Raw genomic sequence first — 14666 nt, 5'->3', positions numbered from 1 at the left:
CTTTTCTCATGCTTTTTCCCTTTCAGATACAAATTACTTCATTTTGGTTAGTGATGTCCTTCAATGGAAAATTTGACAAAAACATGCAAAATTTGCAATTTTTTTTAGTATGCTTTGCACAGAAGCAACTTTTTGATTTAATGGGAGTATGTAACATTTTGATATAGACTCTCTTGTAATTAATTTTGTAGGATTTGACAACATTTACATTAAGACCCAATGAGATGCACACATACTGGAGGAAATTGGCTTCATTTCTTTGTACCATATTTATACACATGTATTGAGTGTTTACCTTGAATGGTATGATATGCAATTACTTTCTTTTGATGAGTATGTGGTTTTATTGACTTGATAAAACTGATATACTTTGAGGCCAACGGCAGAAGTGAATATCAGTCTTTTTCAAAGTCAATTAAACCACATATTTACCGAAACGAAAGACAGTAATTGTGTTATTCCATATTTCGGAAGAAATGTGTCATTGAAATAATTTACCAAAACCAATTGTACATCAGACGTATTTTTACCAAAATTATAAACGACTTTTTGTGTGTTGAATATACTTTTTGCGAAGGTGAATATGCTTTTTTATTCAAAATCCATTTCATATAGAAATACATATCGAAGTTTTAGCAATATGGAATAACACAAATTATCGTTTAACGTTCAACATTTTTTTTGGAATTATAGTATTTCATTTTCTTTTCGCCACAACCATTGCTATACACAAATGGGATGGGGATGGGAACAATTTGACGAGTTGTAAGCTTTTAGATGTAAGAATTGTTCTCACGGCATGCTTTGAACAATTTAATAATGTAAAATTTAACACTTTAGGTTAGGATTTGCTTACATTGTTTGGTTGCCGTGCGGTCTGAGTTCTTGGAGGCTATAACTAGAGACCAAAAAGAAGAACACGATATTTATAATATAAATGACGTTGTCTTGTTTATGTCAATGGAATATCTTATGTTTGTTTGCTGCTTAGACTTTTTCAAACAGTTTTGTAAATAGAAACAGAATTTAGCAGTATTCTTTTTTATTTTTTTTCTTCTACGTTCTGTATTCCAAAATAAGTATTCAAGCACTTTATTTTTAAAATGAAATTAATTTTAACAATCTTATTTGATGCAAATATTATCATTTTAATGTACATAAGTAGTTTCCCCCTTTTTACCTCAGAAAAGTAAAACACCTGGAGAAATGTAGATATTACTGTTTTCTCACTTAAATATATTATCTCGCTTTAACAGGTGTCCTTAGGTAAAAACACGGAATTATTAACTTGATCTTTTCCGTTATCTGTATTGCAATTAATCATCAGTTATTTAACGTTCAATGTTTACGTAGTCTATCAGTGCATATGTTTTATTAGTAAATGCATTGTCATTTCAGAAAGTACAAATAAGAATAAAAAATAGGTAATACTTATAAATATCGAAATGTTTTATTATTCTAAACTACTTTAAGTTAACTTTCAACAGCGCATATTTCTGTAAAAGGAACAAAACTTCAAGAATTTAAGGACAAAACATCTTTAAGATTAGCTTAATATATTTAAAGTTTTCAAATTTCTAAAATGAGTTTTCGTTATGTTTGTAAAATTAACAAATCAATGAATTCGGAGAATTCTAAAATATTTGCTTCTTTATTATGGTGAAAAGGCAACAACAAAGAATCAAATCTTATATCTGCATCTATACCACAAACCGCTTCCGTGTTCTCGTGGTAGCGTGGCTAGGGCGACCGCTTTGAGTGTGGGGGTCGTGTTCATTGAGTGCCGCTAAATTGTTTTCATTTTCTAGCGCTAGATTGATAACACTCTTGGTGCACTAGTTCCGGAAGTAATCATAAGTTCAGTTTTAAGTGCTTCGACACTCAAACAATTTATAACTTGACAAACCTGTCTTAGATTCTACTTTGATAAGATTATATATTATTCAGAAACTAAGAGTTCAACTCCTTCTAGCAAAATTGAACATAGGTGCATTTGTCTGTTTTCGTACAAAGTATGTCTCTTTTGTCGCATTGCTATTTGCTGCAGGTAAATCTGAAAGAGAGCTTCGGTCGAAAAAAAAGATATAACTTGAGTTTTATTTCATTTTAATGAAAATCAAAATTGCAACTATCGGAATCTCTGAAAAAAAATGCCACGTTTATGAATACAATTTGATGTTATAAGTCAGAGTAATGGGTCCTTAGTTGAGTGATATAAAGCATGTTAGAAAATTAATGTATCTTAGCCTGACTGCTAGTGAAAACTAGGATTCTTATATTTATAATGTATTTATATCGCATTCCCAAGCGCTCGTCCTAAAAATGTTTAATAATTTCAGCTTAAATAGACATCTATCCCTCAATATTCTTGGTCTTAAGATAAATTCAATTTTAAGTATTTTAAAAATGTTTTATTTTATTTTAAAATCCCTTATTCGTAACCCAGAGAACAACTGAAAAACAAAATCTGACGTAAGTAAATAATACTGCTACGCACTATATACCTTTTTTCGAATAGGTTGTTTTGTTATTCACTACTTTTGGTGTTATTTTTGTTTACTCGTATGTAAAAGTAGAAAGTATGTAACGTTCAATTCAAAAATGATTTTACTGTATCCTCTCGTCGACAAAAGGACCGACTTGTGTCTTCAGTGTTGCAAAACGTTACAACAACAAAAAACAAGCAAAGAGACCAGCTGGCTTTCAGTTATTATTGCTTTTATTGTTGTTCTTTAAATGCACTTTTTTTCGGTAAGATTTTCCATATTGATCATCTTTTTTCAAGGTGGAATATACATATTCACAATAGAAAAACATGTTTAACCCCGCCACATTATATATGTATGTGCTTGTCCTTAGTCAGGAGCCTGTAATTCAGTGGTTTTATGTTTGTTTATGTGTTACATATTTGTTTTTCGTTTATTTTATTCAAATAAGTAAGGCCGTTCGTTTTCTCGTTTGAATTGTTTTACATGGTAATTTCGGGGCCTTTTATAGCTGACTATGCGGTATGGGCTTCGCTCATTGTTGAAGGCCGTACGGTGACCTACAGTTGTTAATTTCTGTGTCATTTTGGTCTCTTGTGGAGAGTTGTCTCATTGGCAATAATACCACATCTTCTTTTTTTATGTTCACAATAGATAGAAAAGGTACTTTATTACATACAAAACAGATTTTATCAGGTTAACACAGTGACACACATTTTCATCTATGTATCATTGTCATAAACGGCAAGAGGCCAGTATATTATGTATCTAAGGGCATATTGAATCATTTGTTAATATCTACCTGGAAAAACCATCATACGATCAGTGTCCTGTTGTATCACATGTCAAAATATATACTGTAAATCAAAGATGAACTATCAAGCTATTGATGTCTATTAAAAACTAAACCACATTAAGATATTTTAACCAAATGAATGCTTGTTTTATGTTTCCGTATGACCCAATGCACTGACTTTAATTATAAGATTAAAAGAACACACTATTGATAATAAAATTGTGAATGGAAGTCTATTAAAACACATAACTTTTGTGCTCGAAAAGGCGAAATGCCCGCATCCACCCACCATAAGTTACGATTTTTAACCAATGCTTTTTATGTTTCCGAATGATGCAATGCACTGACTAAAATTAAAAGACAGGCCGATTATACGAACAAGCTATTGATGTCTATTAAAAAAACACATTACTTTGGTGCTCGAAAAGTCGAAATGGCCGCTTCCACCCACCATAAATTACGGTTTTTAACCAATGCTTTTTTTATGTTTCCGTATGATGCAATGCACTGACAAAAATAATGAAAGAGCCAAATTATGCGAATACAGTTCTACAGTACTACAGAACTACAAAAATAAAAAATACATGTGTATATAAGTTTTTTTTATGTATATAAGTGACACGAACCTATTAAATGGAAAACACATCTGTATGTTATCAATATTTCAACTATAGGAAAAGAAAGAACATGCCGATTGGAGCAATAAGTAGGTCGAAGAAATACAAACACGAACCTTACATAGATATAAGCAGACACGCAACAATTAACACACACTATACAGAAAACTAAAGCTAAAGCAACACTAACTCGAGTATAAACTAGAAATAAGCACAAATGCTTCCGGAAATAGACGTGTGTCAATAGAGTCATTCCAAGTATTGTTTATGGAAATTCCTTTCCTTTCTAAGTCAGGGTTTTGTTAATTGATCAAAATGAAGAGATCAGAAAATGTTACACAGAAATTCCCAAATGGTCAAATAAATCATAATGGCGTCCATAAAAACTGTTACCTGAATTCTGTATTTGGCGTATTGGAAATGTGTTGGTCAAGAGATAGATCATCGGACATATTACTTAACTATATATAGTTTTATATACTAATGATTGATCGTGGCTCAGTTTGGTTTCTATAAGCCCCTGAAGTTTTAGAGGAGACAATTTTTGTAATAGTTAACGAATGACGACGGACGACTCACGACGTAAAGTGATGAGAATAGCTTATCCGGGCCAGGTCATCTAAACATCATTAGAACCGAGGACAGGGGATCACTGATATATTTACTTGACTGTTATGTTCAGTTGTCTCAAGCTTATCAAATGTCAAGACAATATAATGTATTTCTTGGTGATACTTACTTACTTGCTTACTCACAGAATGTATCAAACGTTCAACATACATTCATTTCCGTCACAGAAAGTAAAGTGCGCAGTAAAACAACGAGTGGTCAAGTATAATCCACTTGCTGGAGGTATTAAAGGACAAATGACCAGTGTTTCATCATCAATGGTAAAGTACCTTCCGGAGACAACTAGAATAGACAGTAAAATAAAATAACTATAAGTTCATCATTGATATTGTCATAAACACATATCTAGTCATTACAAAATGTATCAAAACCATAAAAAGGTAACTCGAAGTGTTAGTATATTACATCTTGGCTTCTATACAATTCCTTGTTACTTCTTAAACATATGCCTCCATGTTTAACACCATTTATAATTATTATAGTTTGACACGATATAAAAAAGAAGATGTGGTATGATTGCCAATGAGACAACTATCCACAAAAGACCAAAATGACACAAACATTAACAATCATAGGTCACCGTACGGCCTTCAATAACGAGCAAAGCCCAAACCGCATATAGTCAGCTATAAAAGGCCCCGATAAAACAATGTAAAACAATTCAAGGAGCCCGTTTTTCATGTTTTTATTATTTTGGCCTGAAACTTTGTTATTTGTCGAGTATCATGATCAATGAAGATTTTGGGTTCTCATTTTTCCAACGGATATTGATGAATACACAGTACTTGAGTATTTTGATCACTTTATCAAATCAAAAGTAACAATTGAAAATGAAGTGATCAGTTGATTTGGATTTAACTAGTTGTATACATGCATTGGTAGATGTAATTAGACATATCCTTGCACGAAAACAGCTTGTACACTTATGCTCTCTATAAACATTTATATTATGCGTCAAGAGACTAAGGTTTTTTTTATAAAAGCTTTATATCCCTTTTATTTAAGCCTCACTGGACCTTAGTGTGATGAGAACTTAATCCACCAATTGACAACCTACGTCGTCGTTTTTCGTCTGTCGTAACCAAAAAAGTTGCTCCTTTGAAATTGCAAAACTGCATGTTTTTAAACTGAAATATGTATGGAATATTTTCGATAATCGAATCACATATTATTTCTGTTATACGCAACCGCTTGCATTTAGTAAAATATTGGCCACCAGAGACAAAAAAAAGCCTGAAGTAGAATAAACTAATGACATTAATGTCAATTTCTGTTCATCCTTTAAAAATATTCATTGGAATGAACACACAATTTTAGAGAAGTTGTACTGGACATTTCCATTAAAAAATGCTGTTTTTGGAAATCATATTTTATACAAAAAAAATCTATTTAAAGGGTAAACAGCACGTTAAACCCATAAGTAAACATAATCGAAATGATGCAATATTTAATGTACTATTACTATTATACAAGGACCGTAATATTCTTAATTTTTAAAGTTCCTTCAGTATGTTGTATGTTGTAATTATGGCACCCTCAACGGAGTTGGGGTGACATATTGTTATTGTTCGTTTCTTTTTTTATGGCACCCTCAACGGAGTTGGGGTGACATATTGTTATTGTTTATGGCACCCTCAACGGAGTTGGGGTGACATATTGTTATTGTTCGTTTCTTTTTTTCTTATTATTATATTTATTCTTCCACACTTTTTTGTCCATGCTATTTCTCGGAATTGGCCCAAACAATATTGATGAAACTATGCCATAATGTAGTCCACTATATGAAATTGTGCAAACGGGGTGTGGCATCATCAAGAAGGCTGACGTTGCCATGGAAACGAAACAAATATGAAAAATTCCAGTTTTTTGTTTAGGTGAACTATTGGGATATGATTGAACTCAGAACCATTATATTTTAATACAATGTAGGTGCCCACTATATACAGGTGTTGGGTGATTTTGGCACTTATTGGAATTACTATGTTGCCATGGAAACTACTCAAAAAAATTCAAAAATCCCAAAATTTTCCAAACTTCACGAAACTTCACAGTAACGATGAACAACATTGGAAGATGTGGAATTTGGCGTGGGAATTTTCAAAAAATCTGTTGTTACCATGGAAACAATGCAAAAAGGTCAAAACTTTGAATTTTCACAGAACATTTCAGAACATCAATTTTAAATTTATTCTAGAGACATATTAAAAGATATATGATGATATATGATTATGGAGGGAAAAAATTGAAGTGGGGGTTTGACTTTGCAATATTCAAAATGGCCGTCGTTACCATGGAAACAGCAAAAATATGAAAAACTTCAAAATGCTTTAAATTTAATGAAACTTATAATAAATGTTGCCAAGCTTATGTAGACTTGACTTTTGAGTTAAGAATTTTCAAAATGGCCGCCATTGCCATGGAAACAGCAAACATTTTCTAAATGGCTGCCGGTGGCCTGGCAATGGGGGAAGGGTGCCATCCGCTATTGCTTGCAATGGCAAATCTAGTTTCTTTTTATTATTATGGCACCCTCAACGGAGTTGGGGTGACATATTGTTATTGTTCGTTTCTTTTTTTTCTTTTTATTATTATTATTTTTATTCTTCCACACATTTTGTCCATACTATTTCTCAGAATTGGTCAGACCAATGTTGATGGAACTGTACCATAATATGAACCGCCATGTGAAGTTGTGCAAGAGACATTGGAATGGTAAAAAATGGCCGCCGTTACCATGGAAACTGAACAAATGTGAAAAAATCCAGTTTTTAAATTTGGTGAACTGTTTGGATATGCTTTATCTCAGAATCATTATATTTTAATACAATGTAGGTGCCCACTATATACAGGTGTTGGATGATTTTGGTGATCATTGGAACTACTATGTTGCCATGGAAACTACACCAAAAATTTCGAAATTCTCAAAATGCTCCAAACTTCAGGAAACTTCACAGTAACGATGAGCAACATTGGAAGATGTGGCATTTGGCGTTGGAATTTCAAAAATCGCTGTTGTTACCATGGAAACAATGCAAAAAGGTCAAAACTTTGAATTTTCACAGAACATTCTAGAACATCAATGTTTAATTTATTCTAGAGACATTAAATGGTATATGATTGTGGAGGGAAAAAATTGCAGCGGGGGTTTGACTTTGGAATATTAAAAATGGCCGCCGTTACCATGGAAACAGCAAAAATACCAAAAACTTCAAAATGCTTCAAATTTATTGAAACTTATAACAAATGTTGCTCAGCTAATGTAGACTTGATTTTTGAGTTTGGAATTTCCAAAATGGCCGCCGTAACCATGGCTACCGCTCACCTGGCAATAGGGGAAGGGTGCCATCCGCTATTGCTTGCAATGGCAATTCTAGTTATTATTTTTATTCTTCCACACATTTTGTCCATACTATTTCTCATAACTGGTCATACCAATGTTGATGGAACTATACCATAATATGAACCGCCATGTTAAGTTGTGCAAGAGACAGTGGAATGGTAAAAAATGGCCGCCGTTACCATGGAAACAGAACAAATGTGAAAAAATCCAGTTTTTTGTTTTGGTGAACTATTTGGATACTATTTAACTCAGAATCATTATATTTTAATACAATGTAGGTGCCCACTATATACAGGTGTTGGATGATTTTGGCACTCATTGGAACTACTATGTTGCCATGGAAACTACTCCAAAAAATTCAAAAATCTCAAAATGTTCCAAACTTAATGAAACTTCACAGTAACGATGAGCAACATTGGAAGATGTGGAATTTGGCGTTGGAATTTCCAAAATCGCTGTTGTTACCATGGAAACAATGCAAAAAGGTCAAAACTTTGAATTTTCACAGAACATTCTAGAACATCAATGTTAAATTTATTCTAGAGACATTAAATGGTATATGATTGTGGAGGGAAGAAATTGCAGCGGGGGTTTGACTTTGGAATATTCAAAATGGCCGCCGTTACCATGGAAACAGCAAAAATACGAAAAACTTCAAAATGCTTCAAATTTATTGAAACTTAAAACAAATGTTGCTCAGCTAATGTAGACTTGACTTTTGAGTTTGGAATTTCCAAAATGGCCGCCGTTACCATGGCTACCGCTCACCTGGCAATAGGGGAAGGGTGCCATCCGCTATTGCTTGCAATGGCAATTCTAGTTTCAATTGATTTTATCTTAAGTTTTATTTCCTTGTTTTGTTTATATATGAAGAAAAACAAAATTTTTATTTTTTTCCTGCAGCAATTGAATAATGCATGACATCACATTATTGAATTTATGACCATTAAAAAGTTTTATTGTCTATTTCCAGCATTTTATACGATTATCTATAAGCAAATCATATCAAAATGTTAAATTGTAGATATGACAAAACTAAAACATTGAAAGTGGGATTTTCTGATAAATTAGAATTTCAACAGCTGAACTGTGATCTGTCTTTCCAAAATAAATATACCTTTTTTCATTTTGTTTTATTTCCATTGTATAAGGTAAATGTACGGAAGCGTATTAGCGCCACACATTTTTTTTTTCCTATGTTTGCGTTATAACGCAAACCTTTGCGTTATAAGGCAAACATTACCTTTGCGTTTAACGCAAACCTTTGCGTTATAACGCAAAATGTTTGCGTTGTAACGCAGATGTTTGCGTTATAACGCAAAGGTTTGCGTTATAACGCAAACATAGGGAAAAAAAAATGTGTGGCTCTAATACGCTTCCGTATAAATGACCTTTCGTTTAAGACGATATAAATTTGTACCTGTTACATTATAAATTAGAATACCGATATCATACAACAAAGGTTATGATAGTTGTACTTAAATAAATCATCGAAATAAACCTAGACTAGATTTGATCATGTATGGCAATTAGTTTACAACAAAATCCTAGTTTCGTCAGTATAATGTAAGACTAAACATAAAATTATCATATATCTAAGCAGGGTTTCCCCTGGGTCAATTATTTTTTTCGCCACCTCTTTCGCCAAAACAATATATTTTTCGCCACTCTATTTTTTTTTTCGCCAAATAACATTAATATATTTTTTGTTTAAAATTTCCATTTTTTTCTACCCCCCTCCACCTTTTCCCTTGAATAGGATGATTTTGCCCCATTGTGTCTATGATTATTCGCTAAAACTTATTTTAGAGTTAACATTGTAATGAGCATGATGAATAAACACTAAACATTTACTTTAAAAGCAACAGAATTTTTTAAACAACTTTTCTAAATGACGGGGCCCCTATACTTTGGAATAATACAGAATATATATGTCCTGGGATATAACTAAATTCATGGACATGTTTTGATCATATAAGTTTCTTTTAAAGATAAATACTGATGTGCCCTTTTGTACTAAGAAGTGGTTTTTACAACAAAACAAAAGCTTTTATCACATGAAATTGATCCCTTATTTCATTTGTAGTCATTACACTGAAGGATTAATCTCATTCGAGGGGTTGTTCACAACCTTTTTGATAGATTTTTTCATAACGACAGTTTTCCGATTTCTTGACCATCGTAAATGAAAAAGTTATGACGTAAACCTATTCTTTTGAAACACATGTTTCTCCCTAATCAATTACAGTTAGGCTAATCTAAGACACTACGTTCTTCAATAGTAGATATGTAGAGTGTTCGACATTCACAGTATTTTCAACCCATCATTAATATTTTTGTTTTATTTGAAATATTTATAAAAGCGGGATATTGAAATACTATTTGCTATTAGCTGTCTATTTGGTTCGATTTTAATCGCAGGTATATTATTGGCTTGCAAGTCTAAAGTCAAAACTCATCTGAATCAAGCAACCTTCAATTTCACACCGGGTTACGCATGCGTTAACCGTGTTCTGCTAAAAAATATGTGCATGAGTATACAGCTTTTACAAAACATATATATACAATACAGTGGTTTAAGAATATTATTCATTTTATCCAGGAGAACACACATGTTTATTTATACACTTTATGAACTTGCATAATCTTTTCTTCGGTTATGAGGTCAAGGTTGTGGACAAGAAAACAACCAGTTGTTGTAAGTGGTGTAAATAATTGATAAATTGTGTGATATTGTCGATTTATTAGACTCTCGGTCTGTGTTCTGACATTTCTGGTATATTGAATCGAGCAATGGAGGTGAAAAACTGAGAAATTTGATAAAATGTAAAACTTCCAACAATTTTCGATGTACCCACAATGTCGTGTTAGTGGTGTGAATACATATGTTAACAATACTGAGAATATAACTATTCGAATTTGTATTGTAACAAGTGCAAATAAGAAAACTCACTTATTGTCCAATGAAGCATGAAAATGATATCAACCTCCAAAAGTCATGGTCGTTTGAACCCTTCAAGACAGACATATATACCTTGCAATCATTACATGCACCATATAGAATAGCTCAACTAATGCTTATAGTATCCTTGAAAAGGACATCACTATAGAAATTTAACATTGACCAACAAACCATGAAAATGAGGCCCTTTACATGTTTTTTTATACATATATAGCTAACTTTAACTTAAACACAAAGTTCACAAGGAATTTTTGACCTCCCGTATACTACTTTTCCGATAGCTTGATCGTATGCAGTGGCCTTATAACCACGAGAACTCTGGTAAGCATTATGACAACTGCACAACGTAAATGCAAGGTTTATACTTGTGACGAAAGAAAAGGTTAAACAAAAAACATTAACGTTTGAGTAAGATTGTGTTAATTGATTCTAAAAGAGGAAAAAACATTGCACCAACTCATATGGACACTGTGACAATAAGGTTTAAAGCAATGACAATTAGAAAATAAACTCATCATAGATACCAGGACTAATTTTATATATACGCCAGACGCGCGTTTCGTCTACAAAAGACTCATCAGTGACGCTCGAATCCAAAAAAGTTATAAAAAGCCAAATAAAGTACGAAATAAACCCACTTCTCTATTTTCTGTCTATCATTTCACTTTTTTATCATGTGGTCCATGATGCGTAAATATAAATTTTTGAAATGTCTGTCATTTGTAGTTCAACTTGGCTTTTACAAATATATATATATATATTATCAACTGATAAAGCAGTTTTGATATCTACAAGAACAATATATATAGTTTATGCTATCTTCCGTAATTATATACCATGTGAGTGACTCGTGCTCCTTGGGCCTCATGTTATGTTAGACCAAATCCAAAATTCTATAAAAACCTAAGTCTCTTGACACAAAATATAAATGTTTACAGAGAGCATGAGTTTACAAATAAAACCTATTTGTTCTAGAAAACATGCCATTGATAAATGTTTATTAGAATTTAATATGAATGGATTCTTGGATACTTGGTCGATTAATATCATTTACATTATTCACATAGCTTTATTTGAGGCACACAAGGATACAAATTATTAAAAACAATACACTTTAATGTTGAATACTGAAACTTTAGACTTAACTGTAAATAATGACATAGAAGGACAATATTCATAGAATAAAAATGTGTTCAATTGATTAAACAGGGTGAATATGATCATCTCATGGAAATTTATACAACATTAAAGATAGTATTTACTTGACTTTTAACATTGGTATCAAATATATAACACTATTAATAGATTGAAGAACAATAAGTCACTATTAATACAATATTGAAAGTGAAATGTTTTAAACATACACTAAACTTGCACGAGAACAACTTCACAAATTATACGAAAAGGTATGGATTGAAGAGATGCTCCCGAATGACTGATGCAAAGGGTTTATTGTAAAACTACAGGAGAAGGGTAATACTAGTAAGATGGTCTGCACAAACTAGAATTGGAATTATACTTCAATCAGTATCTAGTAACATTTTCTGCATGAGACTTTGCAATAAATGAAATAAGAAAGGAACAAGCAGAGTTTAGTTAGACCTTTGGTTTGATGGATGAATAACATATTCCCTTAAGAAACATCATGGAACAGTATATAGATCTATATAGAATGTTACACCAAATTACAAATAAACAAAGGAAAGTCTATGGCAGATCCTTCAAGCATATGGATGCCAAGAAAATCTTATCAAAATAATCAAGAGCCTCTACAACAACTTTTCATGTAGCGTCATTCACAACAACAAAATACGCAATTACTTTAATATCACTAGTTGAGTATGACAAGGATGCATCATGTCACCTATGATTTTCCTTATTGCTATTGATTAGGTAGTGAGGCAAGTAATAGGGAATACAAAATCAGGAATTATATGGATCTTAACAACAATGCTGGAAGATCTTGAATTTGCAGATGATATACCTCTACTTCTGAACAATTATGATAATCTACCAAAAAAAAAACCCACCAATATCTAGCCAAATATGCGCACCAAATTGGATTGAATATCAGCAAGAAGAAAACAAAAACAATGCAGATTAAATATACCTTCACTGCAATCAAACTACAGGTTGAACCTCTAGAAAAAGAAGACGACTTTACCTTACTTTTATTACCAAATACAACGCAACAGAAACAGTCATCTCAAACTGACTTCAGTAGACCAAAACATCTCACAAAGATCTACCAGAGTAGCGAGCTTTCTCTCTTGTTATTGAGTGTAGAAGGCCGGGGAATAACATAGAAAGATAGACAAAGACTTTTTAGACTTCACAAAAGTTGTATGAGGACAATTTGTAAGATATACTGGCTGTCAAAGATATATAGTAAATAACTGTAACAGGACAAAAAGGATCTAATGACCACTATAAAACAACGGCGATTCCGATGGCTAGGGTACACTTTAAGAAAAGACCAGAATAACATCATAAAAAAGCTCTGAAATGGACACCATTTGAAGGTAAAAGAAGCAGAGAACAGAGAAAGACCAAAAGAAATATGGAGAAGGATAATTGACAGTGAATTTAAGAGCATGAAAAAGATTAAAAAGACAACAGTGGAGAGAAATGGAATCAGCATTGTTTGTCAGACGGAAGATTAAATAGTAAGTAATATTGGTAATGGTACATCACTCAGATATATTGGTTGATAAATTGATTTCTCGTGGTTCAGATGTATTGAGGAAACCAATAGAATTGAAAAACTAAACTGAATGACAATTGAGACGAGCGAAAATAACGCTCATAACATGTTGTGATATCACGAATTCATACAATTGTGTGTTGATATCACAAAGGCTTATATACAAGGAGGATATCAAGAGGTCTAACATTCAATGTAGATTTCCTAAAAAAAAGGTTGACTTCTCACAATTCAAACACTTAGACAATGTTGATATAAAAAAAATCCTACATACAATGCAGAGATATCAACGTCATAAACACAATGCGGATATAAAAAAAAAACATAGATTCAATGTTGATATACCACAATCATGTATTCAATGCTGATATAACAAATTAATATATATATTATTGTTATAAAAATGTATAATATATTCAATACTGATATAAAAAAAAATCATGATAATGCCACAAAGTCATATATATGTTCCGGACCGTATGAGTATTTGGACCGTACGCGTACGGTCTGGACCGTATGCGTACTTTTTCAAAATACTCATACGTTCGGACCGTACGCGTACGGTCTGACTTATATTAAAAAGTTGGTCAAGTTTATCAAGTTAGATACAAATGCGTATAGCAGATCAACATAACTTAACTATCGAATTAATATAAAAAAAAGTTCAATTGTAATTAAAACAAAAACATTATATTTTAACTTTTTTTAATTCACGCTAATTAAATATATGTTAATCTCTTGTATTAAGCATGTCGATCAGTAATACATTAATTGTATTATGATAACTGAAACTGAAGATATCGGAAGTAAACGGCATAAAGTGTTAGAATATTTAGCAACTTTACCAAAAAATGCAAATGCAAAAGAACATACATGAACTGCATACATGAAAATGCTATAAATAGTACATTACTTGAACTGTGTCACCTTGGGCGAGAGTACCAAAATACGATTCAGATATACAATTAAACAAATACCTAATTTCAATTGTTCGTTTGTTCATTTTATCTATCTAAATGTAATAAATTATCAATAACAAATTGTAAAAATAAAAATAAAGATTGTTCAATTTAATCCATATGATAAAATAACATGTTTGGTCAGCTCGTACTGGACCGTACGCGTATACTC

The sequence above is a fragment of the Mytilus trossulus genome, chromosome 13, assembly GCF_036588685.1.
Source record: "Mytilus trossulus isolate FHL-02 chromosome 13, PNRI_Mtr1.1.1.hap1, whole genome shotgun sequence".
Taxonomy (NCBI): domain Eukaryota; kingdom Metazoa; phylum Mollusca; class Bivalvia; order Mytilida; family Mytilidae; genus Mytilus; species Mytilus trossulus.
Note: the sequence above shows the minus strand (reverse complement) of the source record.